The sequence below is a fragment of the Chlorocebus sabaeus genome, chromosome 21 (genome assembly GCF_047675955.1).
Source record: "Chlorocebus sabaeus isolate Y175 chromosome 21, mChlSab1.0.hap1, whole genome shotgun sequence".
In the NCBI taxonomy this organism is placed as follows: domain Eukaryota; kingdom Metazoa; phylum Chordata; class Mammalia; order Primates; family Cercopithecidae; genus Chlorocebus; species Chlorocebus sabaeus.
The window spans coordinates 127,585,729-127,602,641 of record NC_132924.1 but is presented as its reverse complement, the minus strand read 5'-3'; positions in this window follow the sequence as shown (position 1 = coordinate 127,602,641).

The window sequence follows — 16,913 nt, the reverse complement described above, 5'->3', positions numbered from 1 at the left end:
AATGCAGGTCCTCCCTTGGACAAGGCACTTCTCCAGTGTGCGGTGAGCAGGGGCGGCTGATCACTGAGAATACGAACAGCTGTCCTTCACTGTGCTGCCACCTCAGTTTACCCTGAATTCTGTAACACTGGCAAGTAAGGAACGGTAGGCAATGTGTATGCCAGTGATGAAGACAGAGATATTCCATCCAGATCATCCCAAGATTGTTTCTTCGTGTAGGATAATTAAAGTTACCTACATGATAGATCACAAAAAGTGTATTTTTAATCTATCTAGATGCTAGGTATTGAGAGGAAACTCGGAAGAAATAATGAGTATCCTAGCTCCAGGAGTTTAGCCTCATTAGGAAAAGTTAACATAATATCAATCCAGGAAATATTTGGTAATTTAAGAAAATATTTGAATAGTAATAGTTGCACAACTTTAAGAAATGTTTTAGCACAGAAAATAAATGAAGATAATTGTATCCTCAGCTCTTTAAACCTCAGTGCCGCTCCCCATGAAGCTCTCCCAAATTACTTTATTGAATTTTTAAAAAGTGCGTAATTACGTACTAACTTTGTAGGAAGTTTAGCTGCCTCCTGAAATGAACCACGTGTGTCCCCGAGGAGTTTCTCTTGCCCACCACCGAGCGGCTCCATCTCTAAACTTCAGTGTTGCTGGGCTCACTCCTCAGCAGTTTCCACCCTCCAGGGTGCAACTAAACACAGGTCACCCCTCCTTATCTCCAAGGTTTGTTCCTCCAACCGCAGAGCTGTTCATATCTACCTGTCCCCTCCCGCACTTGCTGTGTTCATTTCTTTTCCTCTTGTAAATGTTAGCAAGGTTTACATTTGTCTCCTTTTCTCCAGTCCCTTTCCTTTCAGGTTGCCCTCTGTACTGTTCCAGGAGTAATTCTCCTGAAATAAGATTCTGTTTCTCATATTAATGCTAAAAAGAAAACAGAGTCCAAGATGAGATGTTCCACATCATTTTTTTTTTCTTTTGTTTTTTTTTTTGAGACCGAGTCTCGCTCTGTAGTGCAAACTGGAGTGCGGTGAGATGATCTCGGCTCACTGCAACTTCCACCTCCTGGGCTCAAGTGATTCTTGTGCCTCAGCCTTCCAAGTAGCTGGGACTACAGGTGTGCGCCACCATGGCCAGCATCTTAATCTTTTGTAATGTCACCATCCCAGCCCCTGACTCCCATTAGTCACGTGGAATCAGATGTGATTACCCAACCCTGCCAGACACCTCACAGGCCTCCCTCACTTTATATGCGATCTCCTCCTACTAGAAGAACTCCCATTCCTGCATGGCAAGCTTTCCCCTCATTTAGACTGTAAGGCCTTCCTGATCTTTGCAAACATTCTAGTTTCCTCCTCTTTGTGTCCTCAGCCCTCTCTGATACAATGGAATAGATGTCTTAGAGCTGAGTGGTTACTTGTTTGCAATCTGTTTCTCTCTGCCTTAATAAAGCCTCAGAAACAGATTTAGGCCCTCTTCACCTATGTTATCTGTGGTAGGCAGAATTATAGCCCCCCAAAGATACCCTAGACCAGCAGTCCCCCTACCTTTTTGGCACCAAGGAGCGGTTTCATGGGAGACAATTTTCCCATAGATTGGGTGGGGTTTAGGGGGAGTTTCAGGATGAAACTGACCTCAGATCATCAGGCATTAGATTCTCATAAGAAGTACACAACCCAGATGCCTGGCAGGTGCAGTTCACAATAGAGTCGTGCTCCCATGAGAATCTAATGCTGCCATTCATCTGATAAGAGGCAGAGCTCAGGCGGTAATGGTCACTCGCCCACCTCTCACCTCCTGCTGTACAGCCCGTTTCCTAACGGGCCATGGACTGGTACTGGTACGTGACCTGGGGGCTGGGGATCCCTGTCCTAGACCTAATCCCCACAACCTGTGGCTTCTATGTTAGCTTAGTGGCAAAAGAAACTTTGCAGGTGTGATTAAGGTTAAGGACCTTGAGATGGGAATATGAGCCTGTATTATCCAGGAAGGCCCGAGCAAGCCAGGAACCCCTCAGAGTGGAAGAGAAAGGCAGGAAACTGGGTTGGAAAATAGGACCTTAGTCCTACAGATGTGAGGTACTAGAGTGATTTTATTCCAATAAGACCCCACCAGACTTCTGACCTACAGAACTGCAAAACAATAGATTTTAATTGTTCTAATTTAAGCCACTAAATTTGTGGCAATTTGTTACAGCAGCAATGGAAAACTGACAGTATCCCAAATTTTTGTAGACTGCATGGCATTTAATAAGCATTTGCTCAAAATGTGTTGAACTAAAATTATCATGGAGGGAAAATAAGGAATAGTTTTAAGCTTTTGGGGGGGAGGGAGGGATAGAATAAAAACTATTCCACAAAGATTAATTTGAAAGTAGACACATTGAAGGCAGGTAAGTGAACAAAACATGTTGGATTCATCTTTAAAAGAAGTAATAAGACCTGGAGTTAGGATAGACTTAGGGAAGAAGGGGGTGTTTCAAAGGAAAACATTGCTTTGTTCATGATTTAAACTAAAAATTTTACATTTGGAGAAAAGAAAGTAGTCATATCGATATAAACAAGGAACTTGGTAAGGCAGCCAGAGAGAATTTTATAGTGAAATTAGGGCTGCAATTTGGGTAAGAGGTGTAGGCTGAGTTCCATTACTGGGGAGTTGTCATAGTAGCATTAGGTAACTGTAGGTCAAGGCTCCCTAATTACCCTTTGTACTGCCAAGGACTGGGGCTTGAAGACCACTTCTCAGTGGTCAGGGAAAGATACCAAAGGAATGGTTGGCAAGGTGAGGTGAGAATCTTGATGGTATGAGACCTCAGGTTTCAGGGAGACATTTGTATCTATGGCAATATGGTGGACATAGCTGTCTTGACTAGTACTCCTTCTGAAAATGAAAAATGCTAACCTTAAGTAGATATAGAAAATAAATTCATGAGCTGGCAAGACAGGAGTACTCAGGCCAAGAACTAAGTAAAGAAGAGAACTCAGGGACTAGCTAAGCACTGAGGCCAGTGCCTTGAGAGCGTTTGTCCAAGCAGCTGAACTTGAGTTTCACAGCCTCACTGTGGAGAAGGTAAGTGTTCAGGGCCTGTCCAAAGTGAAGAGTCAAATAGAAGATCCTCCTTCCCTAAGACTGGAACCCCAAAGGGCTATACCCCAGGTACAAATATGAAATAGAAATAAACCTGCCCCCAACAACCCTGGGAGTCACTGCCAGTCTTGAACCTTAGGGCTGCCGCACTAATTCACAATACATAGATGGTCCAAAAACCCCTCAAGCTCAGAATTTAGGCTAGTTACACCCTAAAACAATTGCATAAGGAATTACAAATCCTCCTTGGAGAAACCCCCCTCCCTGTCTTGGACTAAACACATACTTATCCCACAGAGAAAGCAGCAAGAGAGCAAGGCATCATGAACAAAAATGGACACACACCAGACACAGAAATAGGAAATAGAACCACATAATTTGGAATTACGAGAGAACACAACAGAGTTAGTATCTCCTGAGACAGGCTTAAAATGTTAGCAGGAAATAAATAGGAAGGATGACCCAGCAGATTTGAAAAAGTATCAAAAGGAACATGTGGAAATAAAATATAATTAAAATATAAAACTTAATGGAGTAGTTCACAGGTGACATGATCTTATATGTAGAAAACCCTAAAGATACCACCAAAACAAAAACACCAACCTGACAGAACTAATAAAGCAGCAAACACAAAGTCAACACAAAAATCAGTTGTGTTTCTACATACTAACAATGAACAGTCTGAAAAGGTAATTTAAACAATTCCATTTACAATAGCATTACAAAGAATAAAATACTTGGCAATAAACTTAACCAAGCAGGTGGAAGATACATGTGCTGAAAACTACAAAATATTGATGAAAAAAATTAAAGAAGATAACAATAAATGGAAAGACATCCCATGTTCATGGAGTGTAAGACTTGATATTGTTAAGATGTCAATACCAACCAAAGCAATCTATGGTTTCAATGCAATCCCAGTCTCAATGACATTTTTTCCAGAAATAGAAAACTTGACCATAAAATTCACATGCAATCTCAAGAGTGAACAGCAAAAGTGATCTTGAAAAAGGAGAATGAAGTTGGAAGTCTTACTTCCTGACTTCAAAATATTATAAAGCAACAGCAATCAAGACAGTATGATGTTGGCATAGAGACTTATTGACCACTGAAATAAAATAGAGAGTCTAGAAATAAACCTTTGCACATATGGCCGAATGATTTTGGGCAAGGGTGCTAAGATTTTCAATGGGAGAAAGGACAGTCATTCTAACAAATGTTACTGGAAAAACTGGAAATCCACATGCAAAAGGATGTTGCTGGAACGTTACCTTTCACCATGTGCAAATGAACTCAAAATGAATCAAATTCCTAGAGCTAAGAACTAAAACTATAAAACTCTCAGAAGACAACATAGAAAAGCTTCATGATACTAGATTTGGCAATGACTTCTTGGATACAACACCAAAGGCATAGACAATGAAGGAAAATATAAATTGGGCTACACAAAAATGTAAAATGTTTGTATATTAAAAGACAACAGACTGTAAAGGCAACCCATCACATGGGAAATAATGTTTGCAAATCATATATCTGATAAAGCATTAGTATCTGGAATATATAAGGAACTCCTATGACTCAACAACTAAGAATTAACTGGATTAAAAAATGGGTAATTGACGTGAAATAGACATTTCTGCAAAGAAGACATATAAATGGACAATAAGCACATGGGGAAAAAAGCTCGGTGTCACCAATCATTAGAGAAATATGAATTAAAGTCACAATAAAATACCACTCCATGTTGGGAGAAAGGCTTATGGGATGCCTGCATAAACTGGCCATAAAAATATGAGACAGTAGGTTGCTGAAAACCACAAGAGGCCTCTGAAGAAGAAAGCCTTCTTATCGTCATTATGCTCCCATGCTCTGAGCAAGACTTGCTCTCTTATCCATAAACACTGTCTTCAAGGAGAAAGACACTCCTTTGAAGCATTAGAATGTGGTTAGATATGCAGGCTCCTAGTTAAGCCCAGTCCCACCAGCTAACTAAAGATAAACTATCTGAGCACAAAGGAGATTTACTTAAACCCCCACTGCTATAGATTAGGTGTATGATGCACTGTCTGCCTTTCCCCGTTTCACTCCTGAACATCTGCTTCTCAGATCTAAGTGATTGTACTCAATAAATAGTGTGGAAACCAGAGTTCTGAGCCTTTGCAGCCTCCACATTTTGCACTGGCCCCCTGGCTCCCCACCTTTCAGTCTTAACTTGTCTCTTCTCATTCCTTTGTTTCCACCAAACTTTGGGTACCCACAGTGGTGTTGAGACTGGACCCCAACAACTTCACACTCATTAGAATAACTACTGTCAAAAAAAAAGCAGAAAATAACACATGTAGGTGAGGATTTGGAGAAATTGGATATTTGTGCACTGTTGTTGGGAATGTAAAAATGGAAAACAGTATGGCATGCTCTCAAAAAATTAAAAATAGTAATAACATGATTTAGCAATTCCACTGCTGGGTATATACCCAAAAGACTTGAAAGGAGGGGCTCCTTAAGATATTTGTAAGCCCATGTTTATAGTAGCAGCCTTCACAATAGACAAAAGGTGGAAGCAAATCAAGTGTTCATCATTAGATGAATGAATAAACAAATGTGTTCTGTTCACACAAGGGAATATCATTCAGCCTTAAAAATATCATTCAGCCTTAAAAAGGAAGAAAATTCTAACACACACTACAGCATGGATGAACCTTCAAAATATAATGCTAAGTGAAAGAAATCAGTCACAAAAGACAGATATGATTCCACTCGCATGAGGTTCCTAGAGTGGTCAAATGTATAGACACAGAAAGTAGAATGGTGGTTTCCAGGGGCTGGGAGAAGTATGGAGAGTTATTTAATGGGCATAGAGTTTCAGTTTTAAGATGAAAAGAGTAATGGAGATGGGGTGGTGATGACTGCACAACAATGTGAATGTACTTAAAAATAACAAACCTGTACACTTAAAAATATTTAAGATGTTAACTTCTGTATTGTGTATATTTCATCACAATTTAAAAACAAGGAAATTTAGAGCACTAGTTTAGCCAGTGAATTGGTGACAAGGAGGTTGGCCAAGGGGAGATTCTGTTGTGAATTCATATTTTGCTCTTTCACAGGACTTTCTTTGTACTTCTCTTAAACCTTGTGTTCAAAACCTGATATGGTCTGTCTTTGTGTCCCCACCCAAATCTTATCTTGAATTGTAGTCTGAATCGTAATCCCCACGTGTTGGGGCAGGGACTTGGTGGGAGGTAATTAAATCATGGGGCAGTTACCCCCATGCTGTTCTCATGATAGTGAGTGTGTTCTCATGAGATCTTATGATTTTATAAGGGGCTTTTCCCCTTTTGCTCAGCACTTCTCCTTTCGGGCACCATGTGAAGATGGACGTGTTCGTTTCACCTTACACCATGATTGTAAGTTTCTTGAGGTCTCCCCAGTCCTGTGGAAGTGTGAGCCAATTAAACTTTTTCCTTTATAAATTACCCAGTCTCCAGCAGTTCATTATAGCAGTGTGAGAACAGGCTAACACAATAAATTGGTACCACAGAGAGTAAGGTGCTGCTATAAGGATACCCAAAAAATGTGGAAACAACTTTGGAACTGGTAATAGGCAGAGGCTGAAACAGTTTGGAGGGCTCAGAAGAAGACAGGAAAATGTGGAAAAGTTTGAAACTTCCTAGATACTTGGAGGGTTCAGAAGACAAGGAGATATGGGAAAGTTTGAAACTTCCTAGAGACTTATTGAATGGTTTTGACCAAAATGCTGATAGTGATGTGGACAATGAAGTCCAGGCTGAGGTGGTGTCAGATGGAGGTGAAGACTTGTTGGGAACTAGAATGTAGTTGACTCTTGCTATAGTTTACCAAAGAGGTTGGTGGCATTTTGCCCCTGCCCTAGAGATCTGTGGCACTTTGAACTTGAGAGGGATGATTTAGGGTATCTGGTGGAAGAAATTTCTGAACTTTAGGAATTTCTTTAGAATTCTGCTTTAGAATTTTGCCTTCTAAAGCAAAGCATTCAAGAGGTGACAGAGCATAAAGTTTGGAAAATTTGCAGCTTGACAATGTTGTAGAAAAGAAAAACTCATTTTCTGGGGGGAAATTTATGCCAGTTGCAGAAATTTGCATAAGTAACGAGGAGCCAAATGTTAATAGCCAAGACAGTGGGGCAAAATGTTTCTAGGGGATGTCAGAGATCTTTGCAGCAGCCCCTCCTATCACAGGTCTGGAGGCGTAAGAGGGAAAAATGGTTTCATGGGCCAGGCCCAGGGCCCCTCTGCTGTGTGCATCCTGAGGACTAGTTGCAATGCATCCCAGCTGCTTCAGCTCCAGCTGTGGCTAAAAGCGGCCAAGATACATGCTCAGGCAATTGCTTCAGAGGGTACAAGCCCCAAGCCTTGGCAGCTTCCACATGGTGTTAGTCCCTTAGGTGTGCATTAGACAAAAATTGAGGTTTGGGGACCTCCACCTAGATTTCAGAGGATGTGTGGAAACGCCTGGATGTCCACGCAGAAGTCTGCTGCAGGGATGGAGCCCTCATGGAGAACCTCTGCTAGGGCAGTGCTGAAAGGAAATGTGGGATCAGAGCCCCCACATTGAGTCCCCACTGGGGCACTGCCTAGTGGAGCTGTGAGAAGAGAGTCACCCTCCTCTAGACCCCAGAATGGTAAATCCACTGGCAGCTTGTACCATGCACCTGAAAAAGCCAAATACACTCAATGCCTGCCATGAAAGCAGCTGGGAGGGGGGATCTACCCCGCAAAACCACAGAGGCAGAGCTGCCCAAGGCTGTGGGAGCCTACCTCTTGCATCAGTCTGACCTGTATGTAAGACCTGGAGTCAAAAGAGATCATTTTGGTGCATTAAGTTTTAATGACTGCCCTATTTGATTTCAGAGTTGCATGGGGCCTGTAGTCCCTTCATTCTGGCCAAGTTCTCCCATTTGGAACAGGAGTATTTACCTAATGCTTGTACCCCATTGTATCTAGGAAGTAACTAACTTGCTTTTGATTTTACAGGCTCATAGGTGGAAGGGACTTGCCTTGTCTCAGAAAAGACTATGGACGTGGGCTTTTGGGTTAATGCTGAAATGAGTGAAGAGTTTGGGAAACCATTGGGAAGGCATAATTGTGTTTTGAAATGTGAGAAAGACAATATTTCAGAGGGGCTAGGGTGTATAATATGGTCTGGGTCTATGTCCCCACCCAAATCTCATCTTGAATTGTAATCCCCATATGTGGGGGGAGGGACCCAGTTGGAAGTAATTGACTCGTGGGAGCAGTTACCTCCATGTTGTTCTCGTGATATTGAGTGAGTTCTCATGAGATCTGATGGTTTTATAAGGGGCTTTTCCTTCTGCTTGACGCTTCTCCTTCCTACCACCATGTGAAGAAGGATGTATTTGCTTCACCTTCCACCATGATTGTAAGTTTCCTGAGGGTTCCCCATCCCTGTTGAACTGTCAGTCAATTAAACCTCTTTCCTTTATAAATTACTCAGTCTGGCAGTTCTTTACAACAGCATGAGAACAGACTAACACAAAACCCAACATCCACATACAGAATTAAATAATAGGCCAATGTATCTCTGTGTATGTCTTTCTCTCTCTCTCTCTCTCTGTGTGTGTGTGTGTGTGTGTGTGTGCACGCTTTTTTTTCTGTGTCTTTTTATGAAAACAATTTTGGCCTAGAAAAGATTTAAAATTTACCATGGTAAAAAATAAAAACCACCACCCATAATGCCTGGAGAAGGATATGTGAAGTAATGGAGGAGGGCCTTCCAAGAATCTGTGCCTCCATAAGAGAAGGGACACAACATAAGCTGTCAAAATCCACTTTTTCAGAACTCTGGAAATTAACAACAGGATTGGAACAATTCAGAGTGTTTGTTTAAGAAAATGGCTGAAACTCCATAAACAGCAGGCTTTGTGGAATTTTAACTTTGCCTCTTCCCCACTCCCAACCCCTCAACCACCATCACCTCTGCAACAGCCTTGAAAAACAGCAGCCTTGGAACCATGGTAGTGTTGAAAACCAACAGCCTAATGGACTGGACTACAGGAGCAGGACAGCTTTGGAGCCCCAAAAACCTCATTCCCAGAGAATCATCACTCTTTGCCCTGGGCTGGCAACTCCTATTCAATTCCCATTCACAGGACTCACCTTTATTTGACCTGATTCAGATCTCCCAGTGAGGAAAGCCCCATCCCCAGAGTGTTTGTGAAAATCAATCAGCACTAACCGTTCAACATCCCAACTGTCAAAAGTGGTGGTGCCTCTTAGGGTAGATAAGAAATTGGACATAAAACTTACAAGGAAAGTCTCAGGAGAGAGATGTTCTTAGGGGCTTTGAAAACCTTCAACTTATTCCTGGGGTATTAGAAGGCCTCCTGTGTGCATGGCTGCATGCAGGCCCAAGAGAGACCAGGAAGGCCCTAAGTACTTACTCCAGTGGCTCTTGAGGATCTGCTCAAGCAGGAGGGAAGGCTAAGGTGGAGTTGTGAATTGCAGGGACATTGAAGACTTACTCTAACAAACAACCCATGAGCAAGGGGAGGCTTACTGGTTGAAGGCATTTAGGGAATTCTCTGTCCAATCATTAGCTGACCACTAAGCTAACCAAGTAAATACTTTAGTGGCTGCACACAAAAAAGAACACAGACTTTACAAAACCAATTCAGAAATATCACTAAACAAAGAAACCACCACCACAACAGCAATCACAAAAACAGCAACAACTCTAATTTCCAGGGTTGATATATTATTTAAAGTGTCTAGTTTTCAACCAAATAATTAGGAGACACACAAAAGAACAGGCAAGTATGGCCTATAAACATAAAAAAAAGTAGTCAAAAGAAATTGTCAGGGGGAGATTCCAAGATGGCTGCATAGGAAAAGCTCCAGTCTACAGCTCCTAGCATGAGTGAAGTAGAAGACAGGTGATTTCTGCATTTCCACCTGGGGTACCAGGTTCATCTCACTGAGGCTTGTTGGACAGCGGGTGCAGGACAGTGGGTGTAGCCCATGGACTGTGAGCCAAAGCAGGGCAAGGCATTGCCTCACCCAGGAAGCACAAGGGGTCAGGGAATTCCCTTTCCTAGTCAAGGGAAGCCATGACAGATGGCACTTGGAAAATGGGGTCAATCCCACCCTAATACTGCACTTTTCCAACAGTCTTAGCAAACAGCACAGCAGGAGATTATATCCCGTGCCTGGCTCAGAGGGTCCTATGCCCATGGAGCCTTGCTCACTGCTAGCACAACAGTCTGAGATCGAACTGCAAGGCAGCAGTGAGGCTAGGGGAGGTGCCCACCATTGCTGAGGCTTGAGTAGGTAAACAAAGTGGCCGGGAAGCTCAAACTGGGTGGAGCCCACCACAGCTCAAGGAGGCCCATCTGCCTCTGTAGACTCCACCTCTGGGGGCAGGGCATAGCTGAACAAAAGGCAGCAGAAACTTCTGCAGACTTAAACATCCCTGTCTGACAGCTTTGAAGAGAATAGTGGTTCTAGTTTGAGATCTGAGAATGAACAGACTGCCTCCTCAAGTGGGTCCCTGACCCCTGAGTAGCCTAAATGGGAGGCACCTCCTAGTAGGGGCTGACTGACACCTCATACGGCTGGGTGCCCCTCTGAGACAAAGCTTCCAGAGGAACGATCAGGCAGCAACATTTGCCATTCTGCAATATTTGTGGTTCTGCAGCCTCCGCTGGTGATACCCACGCAAACAGGGTCTGGAGTGGACCTCCAGCAAAGTCCAACAGAACTGCAGCTGAGGGTCCTGACTATTAGAAGGAAAACTAACAAACAGAAAGGACATCCATACCAAAACCCCATCTGTACATCACCATCATCAAAGACCAAAGGTAGATAAAACCACAAAGATGGGGAGAAACCAGAAAAGAAAAGCTGAAAATTGTAAAAATCAGAGCTCCTCTTCTCCTCCAAAGGAACGCAACTCCTTGCCAGCAATGGAACAAAGCTGGATGAAGAATGACTTTGACAAGTTGAGAGAAGAAGGCTTCAGAAGATCAGTAATATCAAACTTCTCTGAGCTAAAGGAAGATGTTCGATCCCATCAAAAAGAAGCTAAAAAACCTTGAAAAAAGATTGGACGAAGGACTAACTAGAATAAACAGCATAGAGAAGACCTTAAATGACCTGATGGAGCTGAAAACCATGGCATGAGAACTATATGACGCATGCACAAACTTCAGTAGCTGATTTGATCAACTGGAAAAAAGGGTATCAGTGATTGAAGATCAAATGAATGAAATGAAGCGAGAAGAGAAGTTTAGAGAAAAAAGAGTAAAAAGAAATGAACAAAGCCTCCAAGAAATATGGGACTATGTGAAAAGACCAAATCTACATCTGATTGGTGTACCTGAAAGTGATGGGGAGAATGGAACCAAGTTGGAAACACTCTTCAGGATATTATCCAGGAGAACTTCCCAACCTGGCAAGGTAGGCCAACATTCAAATTCAGAAAATACAGAGAAAGCCACAAAAATGCTCCTCAAGAAGAGCAACTCCAAGACACATAATTGTCAGATTCACCAAAGTTGAAATGAAAGAAAAAATGTTAAGGGCAGCCAGAGAGAAAGGTCAGATTACCCACAAAGAGAAGCCCACCAGACTAACAGAAGATCTCTTGGCAGAAACTCTACAAGTCAGAAGAGAGTAGGGGCCAATATTCAACATTCTTAAAGAAAAGAATTTTCAACCCAGAATTTCATATCCAGCCAAACTAAGCTTCATAAGTGAAGGAGAAATAAAATCCTTTACAGACAAGCAAATGCTGAGAGATTTTGTCACCACCAGGCCTACCTTACAAGAGCTCCTGAAGGAAGCACTAAACATGGAAAGGAACAACCAGTACCAGCCACTGCAAAAACATGCCAAATTGTAAAGACCATCGATGCTAGGAAGAAACTGCATCAACTAACGAGCAAAATAACCAGCTAACATCATAATGACAGGATCAAATTCACACATAACAATATTAACCTTAAATATAAATGGGCTAAATGCTCCAATTAAAAGACACAGACTGGCAAACTGGATAAAGAGTCAAGACCCATCAGTCTGCTGTATTCAGGAGACCCATCTCACGTGCAGAGACACACATAGGCTCAAAATAAAGGGATGGAGGAAGATCTACAAAGGAAATGGAAAACAAAAAAAGCAGAGGTTGCAATCCTAGTCTCTGATAAAACAGACTTTAAATCAACAGAGATCAGAAGAGACAAAGAAGGCCATTAAATTATGATAAAGAGATCAATTCAACAAGAAGAGCCAACTATCCTAAATACATATGCACCCAACACAAGAGCACTCAGATTCATAAAGGAAGTACTAGAGACCTACAAAGAGACTTAGACTCCTATGCAATAATAATGGGAGACTTTAACACCCCACTGTCAACATTAGACAGATCCACAAGACAGAAAGTTAACAAGGATATCCAGGAATTGAACTCAGCTCTGCACCAAGCAGACCTAATAGACATCTACAGAACTCTCCACCCCAAATCAACAGAATATACATTCTTCTCAGCACCACAGCGCACTTATTCCAAAATTGACCACATAGTTGGAAGTAAAGCACACCTCAGCAAATGTAAAAGAACAGAAAGTGTAACAAACTGTCTCTCAGACCACAGTGCAATCAAATTAGAACTCAGGATTAAGAAACTCACTCAAAACCGCACAACCACATGGAAACTGAACAACTTGCTCCTGAATGACTACTGGGTACATAAGGAAATGAAGGCAGAAATAAAGATATTCTTTGAAACCAAGGAGAACAAAGACACAATATACCAGAATCTCTGGGACACATTTAAAGCAGTGTGTAGAGGGAAATTTATGCACTAAATGCCCACAAAAGAAGTAGGAAAGATCTAAAATTGACTCCCTAACATCACAATTAAAAGAACTAGAGAAGCAAGAGCAAACACATTCAAAAGCTAGCAGAAGGCAAGAACTAACTAAAATCAGAGCAGAACTGAAGGAGATAGAGACACAGAAAACCCTTAAAAAAAATCAATGAATCCTGGAGCTGGTTTTTTGAAAAGATCAACAAAATTGACAGACCACTAGCAAGACTAATAAAGAAGAAAAGAGAGAAAAATCAAATAGACACAATAGAAAATGATAAAGGGGATATCACCACCAATCCCACAGAGATACAAACTACCATCAGAGAATACTGTTAACACCTCTACACAAATAAACTAGAAAATCTAGAAGAAATGGATAAATTCCTGGACATATACACCCTCCCAACACTAAACCAGGAAGAAGTTGAATCCCTGAATAGACCAATAACAGGCTCTGAAATTGAGGCAATAATTAATAGCCTACCAATCAAAAAAAGTTCAGGACCAGATGGATTCACAGCCGAATTCTACCAGAGGTACAAAGAGGAGCTGGTACCATTCGTTCTGAAACTATTCCAATCAATAGAAAAAGAGGGAATTCTCCCTAACTCCTTTTATGAGGCCAGCATCATCCTGATACCAAAACCTGGCAGAGAGACACAAAAAAAGATAATTTTAGACCAATATCCCTGATGAACATCGATGCAAAAATACTCAATAAAGAACTGGCAAACCTGATCCAGCAGCACATCAAAAAACTTATCCACCATGATCAAGTTGGCTTCATCCCTGGGATGCAAGACTGGTTGAACGTACGCAAATCAATAAATGTAATCAATCATATAAACAGAACCAAAGACAAAAAACCACATGATTATCTCAATAGATGCAGAAAAGGCCTTTGACAAAATTCAACAGCCCTTCATGTTAAAAACTGTCAATAAATTAGGTATCGATGGGATGTATCTCAAAATAATAAGAGCTATTTATGACAAACCCATAGCCGATATCATACTGAATGGGTGAAAACTAGAAGCATCCCCTTTGAAAACTGGCATGAGACAGGGATGCCCTCTCTCACCACTCCTATTCAACATAGTGTTGGAAGTTCTGGCCAGTGCAATCAGGCAGGAGAAATAAATAAAGGGTATTCAGTTAGGAAAAGAGGAAGCCAAATTGTCCCTGTTTGCAGATGACATGACTGTATATTTAGAAAACCCCATCGTCTCAGCCCCAAATATCCTTAAGCAGATAAGCAACTTCAGCAAAGTCTCAGGATACAAAATCAATGTGCAAAAATCACAAGCATTCCTATACACTAATAACAGACACACAGAGAGCCAAATCATGAGTGAACTCCCATTCACAATTACTTCAAAGAGAATAAAATACCTAGGAATCCAACTTACAAGGGATGTGAAGGACCTTTTCAAAGAGAACTACAAACCACTGCTCAACGAAATAAAAGAGGACACAAACAAATGGAAGAACATTCCATGCTCATGGATAGGAAGAATCAATATTATGAAAATGGCCATACTGCCCAAGGTAATTTATAGATTCAATGCCATCTCCATCAAGCTACCAAAGACTTTCTTCACAGAATTGGAAAAAACTACTTTAAAGTTCATATGGAACCAAAAAAGCACCCGCATTGCCAAGACAATCCTAAGTCAAAAGAACAAAGCTGGAGACATCATGCTACCTGACTTCAGACTATACTACAAGGCTACAGTAACCAAAACAGCATGGTACTGGTACCAAAACAGAGACATAGACCAATGGAACAGAACAGAGCCCTCAGAAGTAATACCATACATCTACAACCATCTGATCTGTGACAAACCTGACAAAAACAATAAATGGGGAAAGGATTCCCTATTTAATAAGTGGTGCTGGGAAAACTGGCTAGCCATATGTAGAAAGCTGAAACTGGATCCCTTCCTTACACCTTATACAAAAATTAATTCAAGATGGAATAAAGACTTGAATGTTAGACCTAAACCCATAAAAACCCTAGAAGAAAACCTAGGCAATACCATTTAGGACATAGGCATGGGCAAGGACTTCATGTCTAAAACACCAAAAGCAATGGCAACTAAAACCAAAATTGAGAAATGGGATCTGATTAAACTAAAGAGCTTCTGCACAGCAAAAGAAACTACCATCAGAGTGAACAGGCAACCTACAGAATGGGAGAAAATTTTTGCAATCTACGCATCTGACAAAGGGCTAATATCCAGAATCTACAAAGAACTTAAACACATTTATAAGAAAAAAATCAAACAACCCCATCAAAAAGTGGGCAAAGGATATGAACAGACACTTCTCAAAAGAAGACATGTATGCAGCCAACAGACACATGAAAACATGCTCATCACCACTGGCCATCAGAGAAATGCAAATCAAAACCACAATGAGATAGCATCTCACACCAGTTAGAATGGTGATCATTAAAAAGTCAGGAAACAACAGGTGCTGGAGAGGATGTGGAGAAATAGGAAAACTTTTACACTGTTGGTGGGACCATAAACTAGTTCAACCATCATGGAAGACAGTGTGGCGATTCCTCAAGGATCTAGAACTAGAAATACCATTTGACCCAGTCATCCCCACTGAGTATATACCCAAAGGATTATAAATCATGCTGCTATAAAGACACATGCACACGTATGTTTATTGCGGCACTATTCACAATAGCAAAGACTTGGAACCAACCCAAATGTCCATCAATGATAGACTGGATTAAGAAAATATGGCACATATACACCATGGAATACTATGCAGCCATAAAAAAGGATGAGTTCATGTCCTTTGTAGGTACATGGATGAAGCTGGAAACCATCATTCTGAGCAAACTATCGCAAGGACAGAAAACCAAACACTGCGTGTTCTCACTCATAGGTGGGAATTGAACAATGAGAACACCTGGACACAGGGTGGGGAATATCACACACCGGGGCCTGTTGTGGTGTGGGGGGAGGGGGGAGGGATAGCATTAGGAGATACACCTAATGTAAATGACGAGTTAATGGGTGCAGCACACCAACATGGCACATGTATACATATGTAACAAACCTGCACATTGTGCACATGTACCCTAGAACTTAAAGTATAATAATAATAAAAAACAAACAAACAAAAAGAAATTGTCCCAGAGTAAGCCCAGATGTTGGACTTATTAGACAAAGACATTAAAACAGGTATCAAAAATATGTTCAAAGAAATAAAAGCACTACACCTAAAAAATTAATGGAAGGTATGAAAGTGATTCCACACCAAACAGACAAAAAATGTCATTTGGAAATTATAATGAACAATATAGAAAATTTTGTTATATATATTCAATAATAAATCTGTCTGTCTGTCTATCTATCTATCTATCTATCTATCTATCTATCTATCTATGTATCTATCTATGTATCTATCTATGTTGGACCAGCAATTCTACTTCCAACAAAAATGTGTACACATACTAAACCAAAGACATACGATGTGACTTCATTTATATAAAGTCCAAAACAGGAGAAACCAGTGACATTAAAAATCAGAGTTTTAGTTACTTTTGGGGTGGAGTGTGAGATTAGTGATTAGTAAGGGTGCAAACATAGTTTCTGGGATGCTGGCAGTGTTTTCTTCACTTGGTTGGTGGTTACATGGGTGTAATCACTCTGTGATAGTTCATAAAATGCTGTAATGTATATACTTTTCTGCTTGCTGTACTTCAGTAAAGAGTTAGTCAGGACAACAACAAAACCCTTCCGTTTCTAGTATCTCAGGAATTGGAAAATTACAGTCCATGGGCCAAATCTGGCCACCTGCTATTTTTGGAAATAAAATGCTAATGCGACCCAGCCAGTCATTCATTTACGTATTGACTATGGCAGCTCACACACCACTACAATGCAGAGCGGATTTCATGGCCTGCAAAGCCTACAGTATCTACTACC